At 43.5% G+C, this 24,743-nt stretch overlaps 1 long non-coding RNA gene across 1 annotated transcript in view; it reads left to right on the top strand.

The window, feature by feature from the left end:
* The first annotated feature begins 11,027 nt into the window (after positions 1–11,027).
* The window catches only part of LOC147579598 (uncharacterized), a 101,769-nt gene continuing 88,053 nt past the window's right edge, over positions 11,028–24,743 (top strand). The window contains exon 1 of the long non-coding RNA XR_015251961.1: positions 11,028–11,606. This is a non-coding gene — a long non-coding RNA (uncharacterized LOC147579598). The remainder of the gene's footprint in view (positions 11,607–24,743) is intronic.

The following is a 24,743-nucleotide window of genomic DNA, read 5'->3' as shown; positions in this document are numbered from 1 at the left end:
AAATATATGATTTCATTCATATGTAGAATTTAAGAAACTTCAAATGGGAAATGGGACAAAGAAGAGAGAAGAGCTACACCAAGAAATAAACTTTTTTCAATGTTTTTAAATTTATGTTGAGATAGAATGGGGGGAGGAGCAGAGGAAGCGGGAAGGAGAATCCCAAGCAGTCTCTTCGCTGTCAGTGCAGAAACCAAAATGGGGCTTGATCTCAGGATCCATGAAATCAAGACATGAACCCAAATCAAGAGTCTTAGGCTTAACCCATGGAACATATAAACCCAACAAAACAGATTCTTACCTATACAAAACAAACTTATAGGTACCAGAGGTAAGGTGGGAGGAGGTTTGGGGAAGTAGGTGATGGGGTTGCAGGGCCGCAGTCATAATGAGCACTGGGTGTTGTATGGAAATGTTGAATCACTATATTTTACACCTGAAAGTAATACTACATTGAATGTTTACTATGTGGAATATGAATAAAATCTCAAATGATGTATTTACAGTGTCTGCAAATGGCCTTGTTGGCATACAGCCCATGAAGAAACATTTATTCCAGAAACTATACTGACAGACGGAAAAGCTAGAATTTTGAGCTAAGGTATGTGCCTTTCCTTCCCCACCCCAGCTCAGCAAATGGAAACTCCAGTGCAAGGAGCTGGGACTATAAGCATGTGCCACTGAGCCTGGCTGCAACCTCCCCTCCAGACTGTTGCAACCAATACCAGGGTTCCTGGTGACCAGCTCCTGTTCAGAGGACTCTTTCCCAGAGGGACAGGATGTCAGTGACCCTAAGCTGTTTGCTGTTGAGGCCAAGCCCCAGCAGGTGCCACTGAGATGTGGGACTCACTCATTGTTTGCAGCCCCACTCCCAGGATGGAAACTCTGCCCTGGGCACAGTCCACTAGGGATGCTGGGAGCCTGGTCGCCCCAGACCTGACTTGTACGGCAGGGGTCTCATGCCACCAGGACAAGAAAGCCTCAAAGAAGTGCAGCTGCCACTCACCCCTAAACTGAGCCCTTATTTTGTCCCCACCTGCAGCTGCAGAGTGTTGACCAGGGCAGGGGGGAGCTGGAGCAATCCACTAAACCAAGGTGCAGATCTGTTCTGGTACAACTGACTTCATTTACAGTTGAGGGTGAGGAAGTTCTGGGCCTCATATTGTGGGAGAGTCAGGTGCAGGAGACAGATGGTTTCAGTGGAGGATTCCTAACCTACTCCTCCTCACCTGCAGGAGAGAGCCAGAGCCAGGGACAGTGGAGGGAACGGCTCCTGTCAGAACACATGTGAGATTATGGCCTGAACAACTCTCCATTCAGAGGGGTCCGAGGTTGTAGGGTTTAGTCTGTGGAGAGTTGAAACATCTTGGTTACAATATTTAAAATTTCAACGTGACTAGGTTTTAGGTCATTTCTATCTGCAGTAAGGGTTTCCTTCATGTCTCCTATTCTTTTCTCAAGCACAGCAAGTATCCTTATGATAGTTTTGAAAAATTCTATTTCCTTGTGAGAGTTTTTAGAAATTCTGTTTGAGGCATATTAGTTATATGTGCTTTAATAATATCCCTGGCAATGACCTTTTATCGTTTTTTCTTTTGGGATGAATTCCTCCATCATGGTGTATGTCTATGTCTCTGCTTTCTTAAGTGTTTTAGAAAATCCTGTTTTGTTTTCTGCTTCTGGAGTAGTGTCTTTATTGAGACGTGTTCAATTGCTGTTGAGGGCTTGACACTTTAGGAAGCATTTGTTGCATATTCTGTGTGCACTGTGCTGTCGTGTATTGGTTGCTCTGTCCCTCAGCTAAGTCCTCTGCAGAGTTTCTCTTTGTCTCCAGTGATGAGTGTTTAGACATTGTCCACAATGTTGTGAGTTTTAACCAGGTGAGTTTGTTCTGCCTGTTAAAAGAGGCTAATTCCTATTTCCCCCAGAGGTGAAGCTATGCCTCACTATATGGTCAGTAGACTTGGTGCCTTTGTGGGTATATGTCGTCTTTTGAGGGAGGGGCGCGGTGCTGATCTGGTTTCCAGGCCCTCTTTCTCTAGTAAGGAAGCACCTGAGGAAGGCAAGGGGTGGTATAGCTTGGTGTCAGTGGCTCAGCTTCTACTGGGAGGTTCTGTGCTGCTCACTGAATTCTGTGCATGCTGATTGGTGGGAGGTAATATTGGCATCACCTCCCTGTCTAGTCCCTTGAGTTGGAGTTCCCAGCCTCCCCTGCTCAGGAAGCCCTCACACAGAGAGAACACTTGTGGGTCCCAGGCTTCCATCAGAATTTCTTTCACCCTGTCTGCGTCCAAGCCATTGATCCATCTGGTGGCACAGAGCTCTTATGTTTTATCTCAGGAGCTCTAGCTGGGTTTGAAAACTCCAAATTGTGTGAATTCAATATGACAGGGACTCCACTGATCCTCTGGGGAGGGTCTTGATGTGCTGTGCCTGGAGCTGGTTTACCCCAGATGGGCAGTTGCATGAACACTAGGGGCTTGGAGTACATGGTGAAGAACAACCAGAAGGCAGCGTCCAGCTAGCTGCTCTCAGAAGAGGCTCCTATGCTAATGATCAGGGAATTTTAATGGTGCCTGTCAGCTCTCCTGTCCTATGAGAGCCAATGTCCCGTCTCCCAAATGCACTCCATGAAGGGAATTGTCTCTCCCCATGCGACCCAGGGGATACTCAGACCACAGTTCCCCTTATGGGCCTCTGTCCTCCTCCACAGGAGCACTGCTGTGCCCACCAGACTCCACCCCAATGATGGGATCGACTTTTAAATCTTCAGTCTTTGAGCTCCACGTTTACAGGGGGTTGACTTGTCATGATTAACTTCATGGGTTATCTTGACTGCGTCATGGGTGCCCAGATTCACCACTGTTTCTGTGGATGTCTGTGATGTGTTCCAGAAGAGATTGGCATTTCCATCCATGGCTTCTTTCTGCCTGGGCACCACCCATTCCATTAAGGTTGTGACTAGAATCTGATGCAGATGGAGGAGGAATTCCCTCATTTTTACTTCCCATGTGCTTGTTTGAACTGGAATATTGGTCTCCTCTGGCCCTTTTTCTGAGAGTTACATCATCAGCTCTCCACGTTCTGAGACTAGACACTAGTCAGAATCAGACAAGAATTACATCACTGGTTTTCCTGGGTCTTCAGCTTGTGACAGTACATCATGGGACTTCTCAACATATTTAGTTATGGAAACCAATGACCTTTGGGTTGTGTTCCTCAGGGGAATCTTGACTAATACATGGAGATTGTTTGTCTCTCCTTTAGAGTAATTGAATAAAGCTGTAGCTCATTTAAAGTCCTGAGTAGCAAAGGGCTATGAAGAAAGTGTCACGGTGTTTGGCTGGGACAAGGGCTGGGTGATGTTAAGGAGGAGCTGTGGGATCCTGTGGTCCTGGCTGCACAGGGAGCACATCTGGGAATCCTGTAAAGGTGCAGCTGTTGTGCCTCAGGAAATCTGTAATTCACTCATGTTGAGGGACCGGTGTAAGCAAGTGCAAACAACTGTGTCTTTGTGCATGTTAGTCTAGTTTCCCTATGACAACCCAGTTGCTAATTCAGAGAGTTAATAGGTAAACACAGAAGCATATAACCAGGGAGGCTCCCTGGGGAAACTGCTGTGTGGAGAGGAAGCCCCAGACCCTGACAGGAAACCCTCCTGTAACCTCCATCTGCACCTGCGCCTGGGAACACAAAGGAGAATTGTGCATAGTGTGCGCCCCCTGGTGGTGCTGATCCCCTCCTGCAGGGAGGTTTGTGTGTGGGCTCCCAGTGATGTCCCCTCACTGTGTCTCTTGCACAGTAATACGTGGCCGTGTCCTCAGTCTTCAGGTTGTTCATCTGCAGATACAGCGTGTTCTTGGCGTTGTCTCTGGAGATGGTGAATCGGCCCTTCACGGAGTCTGCGTAGTATGTGCTACCTCCACTCCTACTAATTACTGCGACCCACTGCAGCCCCTTCCCTGGAGCCTGGCGGACCCAGTTCATATCATAGCTACTGAAGGTGAATCCAGAGGCTACACAGGTGAGTCTCAGGGACCCCCCAGGCTTCACCAGGTCTCCCCCAGACTCCACCAGCTGCACGTCACACTGGACACCTGCAGACACAAGACATGTTGGTCAGGAAACTGTCACACATCCACTGTTTCACTCATATCCATTCACAGACTCAGTGTCCCTCGTTCACCATGAATTACCTTTTAAAAGAGCAACCAGGAAAACCCAGCCAAGCACAAACTCCATGGTGAGGTGTGTGTGTTCTGTGCTGATCACGGAATGGGAGCACCTGGGACTCCTGGGGCTGGGGCTCGTCTCCCAGCTTCACGGTCGGGCTGGGTTGGTTTTATCAGCACAGAGAGGGCCCCATTTGCATGTCTTCTGACATATATATCAAGCTCCAGACTTAGATTTGATTGTGTAAATGTGAATGACAGGGTTAGGGACGCACTTCTACATTAGTTTGTGTGGATGGCGGTGTGACAATATGAAGAATTCTTTTTTTTAGTTTTGGATTTTTACCTTTATTAATGGAGGCTTCGGCATAATCTTTAAGAAACATTTACCTCAACAGCATGATCACGCATTATTTTCTCTTACAATATTTTAATTTTTTTATTATTAATTAGTATTTATTTTTAGTTTTAAAAATTAACATCCAAATTAGTTAGCATATAGTGCAACAATGATTTCAGGAGTAGATTCCTTAGTGCTCCTTACCAGTTTAGCCCATCCCCCCTCCCAAAACCCCTCCAGCAGCCCTCTGTTTGTTCTTCATATTTATGAGTCTCTTACGCTCTGTCCCCTCCATGTTTTCATATTATTTTGGTTTCCCTTCCCTTATGTTCATCTGTTTTGTCTCTTAAATTCCTCATATGAGTGAACTCATATGAGTTTTGTCTTTCTCTGACTGACTCATTTCACTTAGCATAATACCCTCCAGTTCCATCCACGTAGTTGCAAATGGCAAGATTTCACTCTTTTTGATTGCCAAGTAATACTCCATTGTATATATTTACCCCTTCTTCTTTATACATTCATCCATCGATGGACATTTGGCTCTTTCCATACTTTGGCTATTGTTGATAGTGCTGCTATAAACATGGGGGTGCCTGTGTCCCTTTGAAACAGAACACCTGTGTCCCGTGGATAAATGCCTAGTAGTGCAATTGCTGGGTCATAGGGGAGTTCTATTTTTAGTTTTTTGAGGAATCTCCATACAGTTTTCCAGAGTGGCTGCACCAACTTGCATTGCCCCCAGAATGCAAAAGAGATCCTCTCTCTGCATCCTTGCCAACATCTGTTGTTGCCTGAGTTGTTAAGATAGCCATTCTGACAGGTGTCAGGTGGTATTTCATTAGGGTTTTGATTGGCATTTCCATGATGATGAGTGATGTGGAGCATTTTTTCATGTGTCAGTTGGCCATCTGGGTGTCTTCTTTGGAGAAGTGTCTATTTATGTCTTTTTCCCATTTCTTCACTGGATTGTGTTTTGGGTGTTGAGTTTGATAAATTCTTTATAGATTTTGGATACTAACTCTTTATCTGAGATATCATTTGCAAATATCTTCTCCCATTTTGTCAGTTGAATTTTAGTTTTGCTGATTGTTGCCTTCACTATGCAGAAACTTTTGATTTTGATGAGGTCCCAGTAGTTCATTTTTGCTTTTTTCCCCCTTGACTCTGGGGACGTGTTCAGTAGGAAGTTGGTGTGGCCAATATCAAAGATGTTTTTGCCTGCTTTCTGCTCGAGGATTTTGATGGCTTCCTGACTTACATTGAGGTCTTTCATCCATTTTGAGTTTATTTTTGTGTATGGTGTAAGAAAGTGGTCCAGGTTCATTCTTCTGCACGTCGCGTCCAGTTTTCCCAGCACCACTTGCTGAAGACACTGTCTTTATTCCATTGGATAGTCTTTCCTGCTTTTGAAAGATTATTTGGCCATACATTTGTGGGTCCATTTCTGGATTTTGTGTTCTGTTCCATTGATATGAGTGTCTGTTCTTTTTTTTTTTTTAATTTTTTTGGCATTTATTTATTACTTTTCAGAGACAGAGCATGAGCGGGGGAGTGTCAGAGAGAGAGGAAGACACAGAATTCCAAGCAGGCTTCAGGCTCTGAGCTGTCAGCACACAGCCTGATGTGGGACTCGAACTCACGAACTGCCAGATCATGACCTGAGTCAAAGTCGGATGCGTAACAGACTGATCCACTCAGATGCCCCTGAGTGTCTGTTCTTGTGCCAGTACCATAGTGTCTTGATGATTACAGCTTTGAAGTACAGCTTGACGTCTGGGATTGTGATGCCTCCTGCTTTGGATTTCTTTTTCAAGATTTCTTTGGCTATTCCGTGGCTTTTCTGGTTCCATACAAATTTTAGGATTATTTTTTCTAGCTCTGTGAAGAATGCTGGTGTCACTTTGATCGGGATTGCATTGAATATGTAGATTGCTTTTGGTACTATTGGCATTTTAACAATATTTGTTCTTCCTATTCAGGAGCATGGAATCTTTTTCCCTATTTTGTCTTCTTCAATTTCTTTTATAAGATTTCTATAGATTTCAGTGTAAAGATTTTTCACCTCTTTGGTTAGATTTATTTCTGGGTATTTTATGGTTTTTGTGCTACTGTAAATGGGATAGATTCCTTGATTTCTCTTTCTGTTGCTTCATTGTTAGTGTATAGGAATGCCACCGATTTCTCTGCGTTGATTTTATATCCTGCCACTTTGCTGAATTCATGAATCAATTCTAGCAGTTTTTTGGTGGGGTCTTTTGGGTTTTCCATATAGAGTATCATGTCATCTCTGAAGAGTGAAAGTTTGACCGCCTCTTGGCCAATTTGGATGCCATTTATTTCTTTGTGTTGTCTGATTGCAGAGGCTAAGACTTCCAATACTATGTTGAATAACAGTGGCGAGAGTGGACATCCCTGTCTTGTTCCTGACCTTAGGGAGAAAGCTCTCAGTTTTTCCCCATTGAGGATGATATTAGCATTGGGTCGTTCATAGATGGCTTTTGTGATCTCGAGGTATGGTCCATCTATCCCTACTTTCTTGAGGGTTTTTATCAAGAAAGGATGTTGTATTTTGTCAAATGCTTTCTCTGCATCTATGGAGAGGATCATATTGTTCCTGTGTTGCTTTTATCGATATGATGAATCACGTTAATAGTTTTACACATATTGAGCCAGCCCTGCATCCCAGGTATAAATCCCACTTGGTCGTGGTGAAGAATTTTTTAATGTATTATTGTTTCTCGTTGGATAATATCTTGTTGAGGATTTTGCATCCATGTTCATCAGGGAAATTGGTGTATAGTTCTCATTTTAAGTGTTGTCTCTGTTTTTGGAATGAAGGTAATGCTGGCTTCATAGAAAGAGGTTGGAAGTTTTCCTCCCGTTTCTATTTTTTGAAACACTTTCAAGAGAATAGGTGTTAACTCTTCCTTAAATGTTTGGTAGAATTCCCCTGGAAAGCCATCTGGTCCTGGACTGTTGTCTTTTGGCAGATTTTTGATTACTAATTCGATTTCCTTACTGGTTATGGGTCTGTTCAAATTTTCTATTTCTTCCTGTTTCAGTTTTGGTAGTGTATATGTTTCTAGCAATTTGTCCATTTCTTCCAGATTGCCAATTTTATTGGCATACAATTGCTCATAACTTTCTCTTATTACTGTTTTTATTTCTGTTGTGTTGGTTGTGATCTCTCCTCTGTCATTCTTGATTTTATTCATTTGGGTCCTTTTTCTTTTTGATCAAACTGCAAAGTGATTTATCAATTTTGTTAATTCTTTCAAAGAACCAGCTTTTAGTTTCATCGATCTGTTCTACTGTGTTTTGGTTTCAATAGCACTAATTTCTGCTCTAATCTTTAGTATTTCCTGCCTTCTGCTGGTTTGGGGTTTTATTTGTTGTTCCTTTTGCAGCTCTTTAGTCATAAGGTTAGGTTGTGTATCTGAGATCTTTCTTCCTTCTTTAGGAAGGCCTGATTGCTATATACTTTCCTCTTATGACTGCCTTTGCTGCATCCTAGAAGTTTGCATTGCAGTGTTATCATTTTTATTGACTTCCATATACTTTTAATTTTTTCTTTAACTGCTTGGTTAGCACATTCATTCTTTAGTAGGTTCTTCAGTCTATAATTATTTGTTACCTTTCCAAATTTTTTCTTGGGGTTGATTTTGAGTTCATGGCATTGTGGTCTGAAAATATGCATGGTATGATCTTGATCTTTTTGTACTTACTTAGGGCTGATTTGTGTCCCAGTATATGGTCTATTCTGGAGAAAGCTCCTTGTGCACTGGAGATAATGCATATTCTGTTGCTTTAGGATGAAATGTTCTGAATATATTTGTTAAGTCCTTCTGGTCCTGTGTGTCATTCAAAGCCATTGTGTTCTTGTTGATTTTTTGATAAGGTGATCTGTTCATTATTGTGAGTGGGGTGTTGAAGTCTCCTACTATTATGGTATTCTTCTCGGTGAGTTTCTTTATGTTTGTGATTAATTGATTTCTATATTTGGGTGCTCTCACAATTGGCGCATAAATGTTTACAATCGTTAGGTCTTCTTGGTGGATAGACCCTTTGATTATGAAGGATGTAATGCCATTCTGCATCTCTTGATGCAGTCTTTATTTGAAAGTCTAGATTGTCTGATATCACTATGGCTATTCCGGCTTTCTTTTGTTGAACATTGGCATGATAGATGGTTCTCCATCCTCTTATTTTCAATCTGGAGGCGTCTTTAGGTCTAAAGTGGGTCTCTTGTAAAAAGCATATAGATGGATCTTGTTTTCTTCTCCATTCTGTTACCCTATGTCTTTTGATTGGGGCATTGAGTCCATTGACATTTGGAGTGAGTACTGAAAGATATGAGTTTATTGCTATTATGATGCTTGTAGAGTTGGAGTTTATGGTGGTGTTCTTTGGTCTTTCTAATCTTTGTTGATTTTGGTATTTATTTATTTATACAGATATATTTTCATCTTTTCTCCCCTCAGAGAGTCTCCCTTAAAATTTCTTGCAGGGCTGGTTTAGTGGTCACAAACTCGTTTAATTTTTGTTTGTATGGGAATCTTTTCATCTCGCCTTCTATTGTGAATGACATCCTTGCTGGATACAGAATTCTTGGATGCATATTTTTCTGATTTAGCACACTGAATACATCCCGCCACTCCTTTCTGGCCTGCCAAGTTTCTGTGGATAGGTCTGCTGTAAACCTGGTCTGTCTTCCCTTGTAAGTTATAGACTTTGTTTCCCTGTTGTTTCTATGATTCTCTCCTTGCCTGAGTACTTTGTCAATTTGACTATGATGTGCCTTGTTGATGGTCCGTTTTGGTTGAATCTAATGGGAGTCCTCCGTGTTTCCTGGATTTTGATGTCTGTGTCTTTGCCCAGTCTTAAAAGATTTCCACTATGATTTGCTCACATAACCCTTCCACCCCTGTTTCTCTCTTCCACTTCCGGGACCCCTATGATTCTCATGTTGTTCCTTTTTAATGAGTCACTGATTTCTCTAATTCCTAAATCTTGCTCGTTTGCCTTAATCTCCCTCTTTTTTTCTGCTTCATTATTCTCTATAAGGTTGTCCTCTATAACGCTGATTCTCTGTTCTGCCTCATCTATCCGTGCCACCGCTGCATCCATCGGTGATTGCAGCTCAGTTATAGCATTTAAATTTCATTCTGTCTATTTTTATTTCTTTTATCTCTGCAGTAAGAGATTCTAATCTATTTTTGACTGCAGCTAGTATTCTTCTTATTGTGATTCTAAATTCTGGTTCAGAAATCTTGCTTATATCTGTGTTGGTTAAATCCCTGGCTGTCGTTTCTTCGTGGTCTTTCTTTTGGGGAGAATTCCTTCGTTTTTTCATTTTGAAGGGAGAAAAGGAATTAATGAGGTCGCAAAATTGAAATAAAAAGATAAAATTACAAAAATATTAAAATTAAAAATTAAACAAAAGCAAATTGAATGGAATATGCTAGATCCTAGGTGTGTTTTCTTCTGGGTGTTAAAAGTGGTTTCACAGATTAGAGAAAAAAAATGGGAGGGGGAGAAAAAAAGGAAATAATTTGAGAATTTGAAAACATGAATACACTGAAGTAGACTGAAATGAGATGGTGGGAGTAAAATATAGTTTGAAAAAATATAAAGAAAAGTAAAGAATATAATAGAAAAAATATAGGAAAATATTTTTAATAAAAATTAAAAATAAATGTGATTTTTAAAATTTTTCTGTATTCTATAAAAAATAGAGGAAACAAAAAAGAGAAAAAAGATAAAAAAAGTAAAAAAAGGAAATCATTTGAAAATTCAAAAATTGAATACACCATAGTAGACTACAATAAAATGATGGAAGGAAATTAGAATTTGAGAAAACTTACATAAAAGCAATCAATTTAGTAAAAAAATTAAAGAAAAATATTTTTAATAGAAATTGAAGGTAAAATCAATTTTTTCTCAGTTTGCATTCCAGAAAAACTACAGAAACGAAAAAGAGAAAAAAAGAAAAGGAAAAAATAAAAAGGAAATTGTTTGGAAATTTGATAACGGGAATACACTGAGGTAGAGTAAAATAAAATGATGGAAGTAAAATAGAATTTGAAAAAAAATACAGAAATGTAAAAAATATAGTAATAAAAATTAAAGAAAATATTTTTTAATAATAATTGATAATAAAAATAATTTTTTCTGTTTCTACATTCAAGAAAAAGAAAAGTGTAAAAGAGAAAAAGAAAAAAAGAAAGAAAATTGACCAGATGAATCGGCTAACAGATTGAAGTAGGACTGAAATTACTTCTTTATCCCTTAGACGTCAGTCTATGTAGCTCTTTATAGTCCACAAAGTAAGTGGCAGTGAGACTTGTGTTCCTGAAGAGCCCTCTTGGCCCAGTTGGGCGGGGCTCAGTGTAATGGCTCTGCTGTCCACTAGATGGCGCTTTTAGGCTCCTGGGGTGGATTGTTGCGGTGCTTGTAGGTGCGAATGCACATGCGCAGGAGAGGTGAAAATGGCACCACGCAGGGACCCAGTCTGTTCTCCTGGATCAGCAATTGCGCACCTATCCTCTGTCTTCAGCCCTTGTCCACTCCCCGCTCCTTCACTCTCCGTGACCAGGCCCCAGGCCACACCTCTCTCCCAAGTTTTGTCACAGACACGGCTGTTTTCTCCGGTCCCTTATGTCCAAAGGACCGTGGCTTTGACCTGTTCTGCCCCTCTGTGGGAGGGTCTCACCAAGCAATGGCCGAATGAGCAATGGCCGAATATTGGCTGCACCTAGGAACGCTTGCTGGATCCTGTTCTTGTCGGTGCCCCGAGACTTTGGCCAGGTGCCAGCCCGCCCCAGAAAAAGTTCGCAAGAGAGTGTAGCAGCAGCGTTTCATGGATTATGGAAAATCACAACACACGTCTGGCATCAGGCTTCACCCTAAATGACCTTGTTCCAGCACCAGCGAATGTGGCCGTTTTCCGGGGTCTGCTGGGACCAGATGGCTTTGGCAGTCTCCTCCAAATGTCCTTCCAGCAGTGCAGCTGCCTCTCCCCATGTGGCCTGAGAACATCCCGGACCCCACTCTGTTCCTGGGATTCTCCCTTCCCACCAGAGCACCTCCACGTATCGAGTAGTGGAGTTGCAGCCTTTGCACTCCCCTTGTTTACAGTCTTAGTGGAATTTACACACTCTCCGTTCTCCTCTGTCCCTTTTTAGTTTAGTCCCTGTGGCTATTTCCAATTTTCCACGTTCTCTCCAGCTGCTTTTTGGGAGGGGTGCTTTTCCTTTATTCTCCCCCACTCCCCAGTCTCCTTCCTCTCTCCGCCTACAAAAGCACCTCCCTTCCTGCAGCTTCTTGCTCCCCAAGGTCCCCTCTCCACGCCACGTACTTGTTGAATTCTGTGGTTCAGGTTGTGCAGATTGTTGTGTTAATCCTCAATCAGTTTTCTAGGTGTGTAGGATGGTTTAGTGTTGGTCTGGCTGTATTTCATGGACACGAGACACACAAAAATCTTCCGTGTTGTTCCACCATATTGTCTCCTCCCCCATTGACTGCCTCATTTTCATTTGAACATTTGAGGATATCATGCCACTCCCTTCTTTCCTGCAGGTTTCTGTGGACACTTCTGCCATAATGTTTTATCTTCCTGTATTCGTTAGCAAACTCTTTTGTCTTCATGTTTATAGGTTTTTGTAATCTGTGTATTTTGTGAGTTTTACTATGTTATGTCTCAGAGTCGGCCTGCTTTTTTTTTCTAATTTTAATGGGAGTTCTCTGTGACTCATAGATGTGGATGTCTGTTTCCTTCACCATTTAGTGGAGATTTTCCACTCTAATGCACTCAGACAAAACCTCTCCCCTTTTTCTCCCTTTCTTCTTCTTCTGGGACTCCTTTGAAAAGAATTTTATTACACTTTATGAAGTTGCTGATTCCTTAAGTATATGTATGTGATGCAATGTTTTAATTTTCCTCTTCTTTCCTGCTTCATTTCTCACAAAATTTTATCTTCCATGTCACTTACTCATTCATCTGCTTCTTTCTGCCTTGAGTTCATTATATCCAATCAGGTTCACATCTCGGTTACAGCATTTAAAAAATTTCAGCTTGACTGGGTTTTAGGTCTTTTCCATCCGTAGTCAGGGAATTCTCATGTCTTCTAGGCTTTCTCAAGCATAGCTAGTATCCTTATGATAGTTTTTAAAGGTTCAGTTTGCTCATGATAGGTATTAAATTCTGTTTGAGGCTTATTATTAATATGTGATTTAATTATATCCCTGGCAATGTCATTTATGGTTTTTTCTTTTGGAATGAATTCCTCCATCACTCTGTATGTCCTTGTCTCCGCTTTCTTAAGTGTTTTAGGAAAATCCTGTTATGTTTTTTGCTTCTAGAGTAGTATCTTTTGAGAAATGTTTACATACTGTTGACAACCTGACATTCTGGAAGCATTTCTTGCATGTGCTGGGGGCACTGTGCTGTCATGTATTGGCTGCTCTGTCCCTCAGGTCAGTCCTCTGCAGAGTTCTCCTTGCCTCCAGGGGAGAGTTTTTCAACTTTGTCCATAGTGTTGTGAGTTTTAACAAGGTGAGTTTGGTCTCCTTAATAAAAGAGGATAATTCCTATTTCCCCTAGAGGTGAAGCTATGCCTCACTATATGGTCAGTAGACTTGGTGCCTGTGGGGGTATATGGTGGTCTTTGGAGGGAGGGGTGCAATGGTGGTCTGGGTTCTAGGTACTCTTTCCCTAGTAAGGAAGTACCTGAGGAAGGAAATGTGGGTATAGCTTGGTGTCAGTGGCTCAGTATCTACTGGGGGGTGTTGTGCTGCTCACTGAATTCTGTCCATGATAATTGGTGGGAGAAAATATTAGCATCAACTCCTTCTCTAGTCCCTGCAGTTGGAGTTTCCAGCCACCCCTGCTCAGGAAGCCCTCACAAAGAGAGAATAATCTGTACACATGGGTCCCAGGCTTCCTTCAGAACCCGGCCTTCACCCTGCCTTTGTCCAATGCACTTTCACACCTGGCAGCTCAGGGCTCTTATGTTTTATCTCAGGAGCTCTAGCTGGGTGTGAGTACACCAAATTGTATGAACTCAATGCGACAGGGACCCCACTGATCCTCTGGGACAGTGTCTTGCTGTGATGGGGTTGGAGCTGGTTATCCCAGAAGGGCAGTTGCATGGACACTAGGAGCTTGGATTTAATGGTGAGGAAGAACAAGAAGGGAGCGTTCAGTTAGCTGCTGTCAGCAGAGGCTCCTATGCTAATGACCTGGGCAGTGCAATAGAGCCTGCCAGCTCATTTCATAGCTGCTGAAAATGAATCAAGAGGCTACACAGGTGAGTCTCAGGGACCCCCCCAGGCTACACCAGGTCTCCTCCAGACTCCACCAGCTGCACGTCACACTGGACATCTGCAGACATTAGACATCTTGGTCAGGAAACTGTCACACATCTATTGGTCTCACTCATATCCACTCACATACTCGGCGTCTCTCGTTCACCATGAATTACCTTTTATTTTTTTTTTAATTTTTTTTTTCTTTTTCAACGTTTTATTTATTTTGAGACAGAGAGAGACAGAGCATGAACGGGGGAGGGGCAGAGAGAGAGGGAGACACAGAATCGGAAACAGGCTCCAGGCTCTGAGCCATCAGCCCAGAGCCTGACGCGGGGCTCGAACTCCCGGACCGCGAGATCATGACCTGGCTGAAGTCGGACGCTTAACCGACTGCGCCACCCAGGCGCCCCATGAATTACCTTTTAAAAGAGCAACCAGGAACTCCCAGCCAAGCACAAACTCCATGGTGAGGTGTCTGTTCTGTCCTGATCAGAGAATGGGAACACCTGTGACTCCCGGGCTGGGGGCTCTTCTCCCAGCTGCAGAGTCTGGGATGGGCTGGTTTTATCAACACAGAAATGACCCCATTTGCATGTGCTCTGACATATATATCAAGCTCCAGTGTTAGATTTGATTGTTTAAAAATGAACGACAGGGTTAGGGACGCACTTGTAGTTTAGTTTGTGTAGATGGTGTTGTGACAATTTGAATAATTGTATTCAGTGAGTACAGGTATATTTGCAGTCCTGTGTGCATTTTTACAGGTCTTTCATCCACATAGATCATTTTCACTCTACAAGTATTTTGCATACTGTTTGAAGTTTAACCCAAAATACTTTATTCTGTGCCATTTTCACTTGTATAATTTTGTTATTTATTTTGCATGTATTTTCATGCTGGTGTGTAGAATCACAGGTGGTTTATTTTTATTTATTTTCTTTGTTCATTTGGCATTCTGCTCTTTTCCTCATGAAAAAACTTCTTCTAATATTTTTTGTGGTATCTCTAGGGTTTTGTTATGTTTGAGATCAATGTCACCTGCAAACTACTAATTTTCCTTCCTCCTTACTGATTTAAATGTCTTTTATTTTTTTTATTCCCTATTTTTTTCTGGTTACGTCTTCCAGTTGTAGGAGAAGAAAGCTTTTCCCTTCTTTTCTTCTGGGATTTAGCCAGTGTAAGGATTCAATTGACATAAGACATATCTACAGGAGAGAATAAATTTCATTTTGCAAGTGCCTGGCCTTCCTAATGATATGACACCCAGAGAAAGGACAAAGCAGGTGGCACTTGTGTCTTTCAGAAACAAAACATTGGATTTGGCAAGAGTTAAGTTTGGGGTATTATGTTAGTCACCAAGTAAGTAGGTTTGTTTGCACAGCCTTCTTGTCCCTGTGTTCCTTATTCTGGTGCTAACGGTGGTTCTTCCCTCTTGGTACACGGGAGGGAGATTTATATCCTTTGGTCAAGGGACGATGGCGAGTCTGAGTGTACTTGGACTATTTCTCAAGTGACTTTCATCCAAATAAGCAGTGTGACAAGATGACATAGTTTGAGGTGGAATATGTATTCTTCATGTTACCATGAGGAATACTTATGTTAGGGGTGACCATCATTGCCTGGCTCCTGATTTGACAAGAAAGCCTTCAGCATTTTACCGTTCAATATGCTGTCAGGTGTGGGCTTTTCATAGTGGCCATGAGCATGTGGAGGTAATTTCCTTCAGTTCCTTTTTAATTGGGTTCTTTTTAAATGGTGAACATGTGTTGAATTTTGTCTAATGTTTTTTTGAATCAATTAATGATGGCTTTGATTCAATTATTCCCTCTGTTAATGGAGGACATCACATTTATGCATCTGTGTATGTTGAAGGATCCTTGCATCCCTGGAGTGAATCACCCTGGATTATGTTGTATGATGCTCTCAATGTTCTGTTGAATTCAGTATGCTCAGATTTTGTGAAGGAATTTTGCATGTATGTTCATTTGAGATAGTGACCTGTAGTTTCCCTTCTTGTGGTGTCCTTCTTTGGTTTGGTGTGAGAGCAATGCTGTCCTCACAAATTTTATTTGGGAGTGCTGTTTTTTTTTATCAGTGTTTTGTAATAGTTTGAGAAATATTGGCATTAATTCCTCTTTAAATACTTGGTAGAAGTTTTAATAAAGCCATGGACTCCTATGCAGATTTTTTGGAGGGTGGGGTTTTAGATAGAGAAATCTTATTAATTTTTCTTTTGTTCAGTTTGTATTTTTCCATGAAACAGTCTTGGTGGACTACATTATGGCATAAAATGTGTAATTTGTTCTTGGTGATCTACTTGTTGGTCTATAAATACCTCAGTTTTTCTTTAATGATCCTTTTCATGTCTTTAGTTCAGTTATGTCTCCTCTTTCAATTCTGATTGCATTTGTTTGAGTCTTCCCTATTTCCCCAGGCTACCTATTTGTTTCAAATTTTACTTACTTTTCCAAATACAAGTTTTTATGTAATTGATTTGTTTCTGTATTTGTGATAATCTCTATTTTCTCTCTGCTTTATCTTTTTATGTTATTTTTATGTTTATCTTGTTATGTCAATAAAAATGCCAATGAGTTTTTGAAGGAACCTGAGAAATATACAATTCATATGAAAGCACACAACACATGGAAGCAACAAAACAATCATGACGTCGAGAGAACCTGGAGACATCACACTTCTCTCTTTCTAAAGATATTGCAGAGATGCATTAACCACAACAGTGTGCTGCTGGCATCAAATGAGACATTTAGACCAGTGGAGCTCCTTACAGAGCCCGGAAGTAGAAGTTTGTAGATGCAGTCAGCAAATCCTCCACGAGATTTCCAGCAATGCACAGTGGGGGTAGGATAGTGTCTCTTAAACATGGTGTTGACTAGGGGCACCTGTGTGGCTCGGTAAGTTAAGCATCCCACTTCCCCTCAGGTCATGATCTCACGTTTTGTGGGTTCAAGCCTCACATCAGGCTCCTGCTGAGAGCTCAGGGCCTGGATTCTGTTTCTGCCTCTATCTCTGTGCCTCCCTACTCGTGATCTGTCTCTCTCCCTCAAAAACAAAGTAAAACTTAAAAAATAGTATTGATATATACATGCAAAATAGTAACATTTGGCCATAACCTTGCTTCATACATATACGTCGACACAAAAAAAATCTCAAAATGGATGAAGGATTAAGAAGAACACTTGAACCTAAATGCCTTAAAAGAAAACATGAAAGATAAACGTCATGACATTCACTTGAGAGTGATTGATTTGAGATAAATGCAAAGTCACAGAGAACAAAGCAGGCAAGGGGGGCTATACCATACTAGAAAAGGGGCAAGCAAATATTTGCAGAGATAGAAGGCAGTCTATGGGAGGGTAGACATTACAATAAAAATGTTGAAAAGGAGTTAATATCCAGAATGCAGGAGGGACAATAAGGTATTCTCATATCCCGGCCATCAGACCACTCCTCAAGCTTTTCCCTTTCCCTAATGGAGACCCACCTCCATTCAAAGTGCTCCTCAGAGGATGAGTCTTAAAGATGTGCCCACTAGTGTCTGGGCCTCACATGCACAAGAGGATGGATTGCCCCCAGTGCAGAGCCTGTGCTCAGGGTGCCTGAGAAAGGAGCTGCCCCCACCCATCAGTAGCCAGATGCCCTGTCTTGCTGCAGAGGGAGGACCTGACCCTGTGATAGACTCTGTTACCGCAGGATGTTCTTGCTTTACCTCCTCACCATGTAACACCCCGATCTTGTGAGTAAAGAAAGAACAGAATTTGATTCAGAAGGCAAAGCTACTGATTTGTACAATGTAGGAACCATAAAGTCTTTTGTCATCTATTACCCTCCCTCCCCATCTTTTGTGCCTAACCGGGCTGCTGCTCATGTCTCAATTCCTGGTGATGAAGATGCATTACTGGAATGAACATCTGCTCAACTTTCTTGTCAATACCATTGCACTCTGATTCACAAGTTCTCTTTTCATGTATGCTTGGGGGAGGCAACTAAGTTGGGCTCAATATTACTCCACGTTCTTGAAGCCAACTTACATTCTGTGCCTTCACCCAAGGCTGAACTCTTGTTTAGTATGTCCGTGACTTGTCACTCTATTACCAAAGGAATCAGGGAGCCCTTGCAGACTCGCCACCCTCCTAAAGCACCAGGAAGACAGGGCATACACCCTCCTGTCTTCTTAATGTCCACAGTTGCAAACAGCTACTGCCAACGAGGACTATGTCACAGTGCTTCAAAACTCCCCACAAAGTGTCTTGTCAGTTTTTCACATCCCTCTCACTGGTACAAAAATGCAGTTGCATAACCTTTTAAGGAAACCTGCCTACTGCTTCCCAAGGACCCCTAACTTCACTGCCTTTGCTCTGTCTCTGTGAGCCCCTCACCCCTACCTGATGCTGCCACAGATTTCTTTTCGTGGCTTTCAGAGTCATTAACCTACTGTAAAGTGTTAATATTAGCTCTGTGCACATCCCAAACTCTCAGCTGTCTGAATATCAATAACATGTTTCACCTCTCATTCCATGGAAATGGAGTGGCTGCAGGTATCCTGCGACAACCTGTGCCTCTCAGATATGTCCTATAACTTTCTTCCCATGAAAATTAGACCTTAGGCCATCAGGCCCCACTGCATGCTTGCACCCCCACAACTGCTGTCTGGATACATTAGGATCCCCACTCACCTCTGTATTCCTCTCTGACAAGTTTGTAATTTCCAGGCCCACCACCTACCTACCAGCAGACCACTGACCAACCCCTCCATCATTTTGTGTCATGTTAACAGTTAAAATCGGGCTATACCAATCCCCTCCCTAAAAAGGGAGAACCAGGGCAACTGGGTGGCTCAGTTGGTGGGAATCCTACATCAGCTCAGGTCATGATTTCGTGTTTTGTGAGTTTGAGCCCTGCATCGGACTCTGTGCTGTCAGCTCAGAGGCTGGAGCCTGCTTCAGATTCTGTGTCCCCCTCTCTCTCTGCTCCTCCCAACTCACAATCTTTCTTTCAAAAATAAATAAACATTAAAAACATTTAAAAGGGGAGACCCTACTTCATTCCACACAATTGCCATCAGCTACAGGAATGGTTTCTGGGACATCTGGTGGTCAACCCTGAGTTCTGTTTAAAAAAAATTTTTTTTCTTTAACATTTCTTATTGAGAGACAGAGAGACACAGAGCGTGAGCACGGGAGGGGTAGAGAGAGAGGGGGAGACATAGAATCTGAAGTAGGCTCCAGGCTCTGAGCTGTCAGTCCAGAGCCCTATATGGGGCTTGAACTCACAACCTGCGAGATCATGACCTGAGCTGAGATCCGTAGCTTAATCAACTGAGCCACACAGGTGCCCCGCCCTGACTTCTATTTTGTGACAGCTTCTGTATGTGGGGAAACATAGGAACCACTCAGGCCAGTGTCCCTACTAGACTCCAGGCATCCTCTCTGCCTGCTGTAAAATCAGTCTAAGCCACTGCACTCCCAGGTTTTCCCAAGCTTGCACATCTGCAAAGGGAACGACTGCCACTATTCACAGGCCTTCCAGACGTGCCCTGGAGTCTTCATGGCTGTTGGCACCCTCTGGAAATCCCACAGGTCCTAACCTCATGAGTACCAGAGGACAGAGGACATTTTTCCAGCCTGCCTATAATTGCTGCCCTATTATACGCAACTGATCTTTCTGCTAAAATTGCTAACAGTCACTCTCCAGCCCAAACCGTGAGGAGACTGTCACTATCTCTCCAGCGACTGACAAGCTCACAAGGCTGTCAAATACACAGCCAAGATCAGAGGCCCCTGTCCTTTCCTTCACTTTAGAAGCCTGCCTTTTTCCCTGACTTGGACTATTGTTTATCATGTAAGTTCCTCACAATGGGAAAAGACAGGTGGACAGATAATGATCAGATGGGGTGTACATCGGGGTTGAGTGGGCCTCCTGAGGCCCCTTTCTTCTCTCCTTTGGTCTTGCACCAACCCCATTAGATGGGATAAGTAAGAAACTGAGAGACAGTGGGTTCTTCCCAGGCATCCACTAAACCCCTGACTAAATTATTTCCCAGGGCACTACTTGTAAATCTCTCCAAGATTTGTATAATATCAGCAGGCCCCAGGGAGTCCCTGTAGCCCCTCCCTGCCCACTGGGGCTCTCCAGATGGATTTGACAAATTGGCTTCCTCTTTGGTTAATGGCTGTATGTTTGGTGGATGGACTGATTCTGTCTGACTGGACATGCCAATGCCACGACTGTGGTAAAGAATGTAATGCCTGAGATGGTTCCTGGATTTGCCATTCCATTATGGATTTAGCCAGACCAAGGAACTCACTTCAGCACATAGACAAACTACATACTTGCAAAGACTGGGGGTGATAATTAGAATTTCATACCACACATCATCCTTAATCATCACAGAAGAGGATGATGAGGATATGTGGATTAGGGGAACAGATATGGAACATGAAAAACTAGACACAAAATTCCTTCAGGAAAAATCCGCCTGGAAACTGGCCTGGAACATCCAGAATCATTGTCCTTGGCCCTTAATGAGATTTGGAATGCTCCAAATAGCAGGCAAGGACTGACCCCCTTTGCAACAGTATTTTCGAAAAGAATCCTTAACCCTTTCTTTACTGATTGAGTGAACTTCATGATAACTTATATGACCAAGTTGATGCCATGCATAGCCATGTCCAAGAAGTAACTGGTACACTTGGGTCATATCATCCACAGACAATAAGAACATGGCCTCTGCCACTGACTAGACTTTCCACCCTTTCTAGAGAATATGGGACAGTCATCAGGTCTTCAGAGAGCACCGAGGGCCACCTCACTGAGAAGGACCTTATGACGAACTCCTAACTGACTACACTGCCATCAGAATTAGGGAAAGATTCTTCTGGATTCACGCAAGCTGCCCAAAATAGTTCCAGATCGCCATTGTCAAGACCGTGGATGACCATCCCCATGATGACCATTGGTAAGGATTCCCAGAGCCAATTCCCAGGCTCTGGAAGCACATGGCATCACATAGTAGGTCATGGATCAAAAAACTGCATTTCCACCTAGTTTCATTTTCCGGCTCTTTCCTGTCAGGAAAAAAATTTTTTTTTTTTTAAATAGAGCCTACCCTTTCCCCCACTATTAAAAGACTGACTACATTTCCTGCTCTCCCTCTGTTCCTCTACAACTGTCTGTCTTCAGACTGCATCTGCCCCATTCACCTGTGTAGTTATCTCAGCAGGTCAGACACAGACCCTTACACCAGTTTTCCAAGTCCCATCTACAGTAAATAATCAGTCTGATTGTCAATTGTTTTGACATCAGGATAGCAAGTAAGCCCCCAAAGTAGTGTTATTTCCTGCCAATGCAAGCAGGTGAACGCACCATGTGGATGGACAAATGGAAGGGTGTGGTATCCACAACCAGCACGACAATGTCACTCTCCCTTTCCTTCCACTGCATTGATTGGGACCACAACTTTGATGGAAGCTTCAGGATGGTCCTTTGCTCAGGTGAAGATTGGGAGAGAATATTTCCCTTTGTATGAAGACAGTCATGGTTCTGGGTTCTCTCTCTTGGTGACATAGCAAGGCAATCTGGTGCCAGGTGGTCACTAGGTGCTCTAGCATAACCCCCATGGCACAAGACTTTCCAGATCCCAAAATGTTTCATTGGCACTCAGACTACCCGTGCATCAACTGGCATAGCTCAGCCACTTCCAGGTAAGGCTGCCTAAATGCACAAGTCATGAAAGTAGACCGAAAATCTGGAGTAGCTCAGTCAGGTGACAAAACCCACCTTATAGCTGCTGAAGGGCTGCAGGCCTCCCATGTCTCACAAACGTTCAGGAATGCATGATAATTGACCAGTGACAGTGACCCTCAATTGCCCAGACCAGTGGGAACTCATGACAGGCTCTACATGAGCTGGTCAGCCTAACATCTTGGCACTGTTTGGACTGTTAGGAATTCCCAAGGCAGCAGGATAGAGATGTACAGGTTGAGAGCAGACTGTGGCTGGGACTCCTTGGTCATCGATGCTGAATGGGACATACTGGCTAGCTCAGTCATGACAGAGTCTCCCCTGTGGTCCTTGAGATACCCTCAACTGCCTAGACAGTCTTGGGAATGTGAGCCATCTTATGGACAGCTGGGCATTTACATTTCAGTAGTCAACTGTAAAGTGCCACCTGTTAGGAGGGGGCTTTAATGCTCCTCAAGTGGGCAGACTGAAAGGAGAAATGGTGTGTTTAATGCCCCCGCTCCTTCACTAAATCTTGAATTATGGGGTGCAATTACTCAGCCCTCTATTGCACACAATATTGATGTACATATACTGTCTTAATTGGATGTTGGGGGGGTGCAATTTGCAGTCCTACAGACTCCTGATATGTAGCTCCCCCCAGGAAACCCAGGCACTGGGTTTGTTCCCACTGGCCTTGATGGCATGTGAGGGCATCCACATCATTAACAAGACAATGCAGGGTCAAAGGGGCCACCTTTGCTAAAAGAGATTCAGTAAAGATTCTTCCAATAGTGACATGAAAGGGATGTTGAGACCCTTCTACTATCCCTCCCTTTATACCTGGTAAACTAAAGGACACCACACTTATATTTGGAGGGGTTCCTGGAAAGCACTGTACCTTGGCTTCAGGGTCAATGAGAGAAATAAAGTGTTGTCTGTGTCTGTGTCCTACATGGTAATTACAGAAGTGTAGAAGCAGTTGTCCCAGGAGGAAGGACATACTCCACAAACCTCCGGGTCCCTAGGCAGGGGCCTTGGCATCTCCCCACCCACTGGGATCCCAGCTCCCCACTACCAGGGCTGTCATGTCCAGAGAAGTGATGGCACCCACCCGAAGGGTAGGAACAGCATTCTCTCGAAGATCCCAAAGAGTCTGATCAAAGTTTCTAACTTGTGTTCAGGCTGCCCATGATCAAGTCACTAGGGACCCCTCTTCTCAGAGCTGTGCATAAAGAGAAGTGCGGGCATCATCTCTAGAGCAAGAGATCTGGGTTGAAGTTCCACCCCTTGAATGGGGCACTGCTGGGACCCTCCTGTGGGCTCCTATCTATGGAGGTGGTGATCCCATCAGCATTTGCAGCAAAGAAGTCTTGGGCTTCTTGAAAATTCTCCTTTTCACATCTGACTATGGCATGCATGCTAATGCCTGCTACACTAAAGCTGGTATTTCCATGAATTGTATTGGACAAGGCTTAAGATTAGAGTGGTCCTTCAAGAAGAACTCCTTAGATTCTGATGTCAAGTGCCTCTCCTCCAGATGGAAATGGACAAGGGCTCATGGGCACATGACATAAGGCAAAAACAAAACAAAACAAAACCCAAAACCCACACCCATTGAATTGTCCCCATTCTATCTTAGAGTTGGATTGCATCACGTGGGCTTGACCTCTCCCAGTGGGCCTGTGCTGTCGTGCCATAAAAATCCAAGTCCGGAGAATCAGAGCTTCTTTCTTCCTACCTCTTTGGGCTCTGGGGCCCTAGGGAGCCTCTTCCTAAGAGCCTTCCCCTTTTTCCTTGGTGTGTGTCTCTTGCCATGTGCCTTGGGGTGATTGTCATAGCCTTTTGATACAGTGAAAAGACTGGAAGGTCCGTAGGTTGTCTCTAAGTAAACAGGCCATTGATACCTTGAGCTTTTCAGTGATTTATGAATCTGGAGGACTTGGACCAATCCAGACAGCTGTAGTATGTCAAGCGCTTAAAGCAACAGCTTGGAGCCAATTGTGAGGACCCACTAGAGCCAATCAATGTCCTTGTCTCCCTCCCTTTGGACAAATGATTCCAGGAAACCTTGCATTTTCATGATGGTGTAGTGCCTGTCACCATTTCTCTCTTTCACACTGGTCCGTGGATATATTGGTGTAGTGGTCTTGACAGGGAGAACCTGGGATAGAAGTTAGCTCTTCCCAGACACGTGTGCTGAGGCCTCCCACACTGAGGTGTCCCCCACAACACCTGTTAAATAGAGAGCCATTGTCAGCAGCAGTGAGGAATGCAGCCAGTAGGGGTAGGTTGCCTTGGTCATGTCCTCCGCCCAGGGAGACATGATGCTCCTGGTAGAGTTGCCTCTGTCAGTAGGTAGGCATGGCTAAGCAAACACAACACCAGGGTACTGGTTGCAACACAGTGGACCCAGCAGCTGGCGTCTTCTTCGACACTAATCTAGGGAAATGGTCCTTGGTGTCCAGCAATATCTCACTTGGAGATGAGTAGGAAATACACACCTCTGGAACCCCAGGATGGTGCCTGATTGTTGGTCTCTGCAGGGAGTCTGACCTTTTATGGCACTGATAACTTAGGATGGGGGTTTCTGGCAACACCTGGCATCAGCCCAAAGCAAAGCTACAGACCACCAGCAAGGTCCTGCTCCTTCCCAGAGCAAATGAGATGTGGGGGTGAGGAATGAGTCAGCCATTCTTAGTGTTAACACATTGTTGGAGGGCACCACCTAGGTCCCCAATCCCATCCCTGGGGACAAATATGTTGGGGACCACAGCTGTTGTACAAAATTAAGAACATGTAGACTGTATCCTGCTGAAGGAATAGGCAAGAGCCATTGCTCAGGGGGTGGACAGGCGGCTCCCTAGGCATCTGAGTTCTGGCTTTGGATACATGAGATGCATGGGGCCCTCCTGACTCAAGGTGGCGTTTCAGTGCACCCCCAACAAAGGAAATGGAGGCACAGGATTTATGACTCACAGGGCCCAGAAGCAAGGGTACACAAGGACCTTGGGAAGGGCAGGCCTCCTTTCCACAGTCCAGGTGATCAAGACATAGAAAACAGGGTAGCAAGTACCTGATTACTTGAGAATGGATGGGGTTGAAGTACCTAACTTTTCACAGGCTCACCTCCGTGTGGTTATTCGAGAAGGCTCTCAGAAAACCCAAGTGGGAATCCT

Source organism: Puma concolor, chromosome B3 (assembly GCF_028749965.1).
Source record: "Puma concolor isolate L17-30 chromosome B3, mPumCon1.1.hap2, whole genome shotgun sequence".
Lineage (NCBI taxonomy): Eukaryota > Metazoa > Chordata > Mammalia > Carnivora > Felidae > Puma > Puma concolor.
This window is presented reverse-complemented; position numbering and strand designations above follow the sequence as displayed.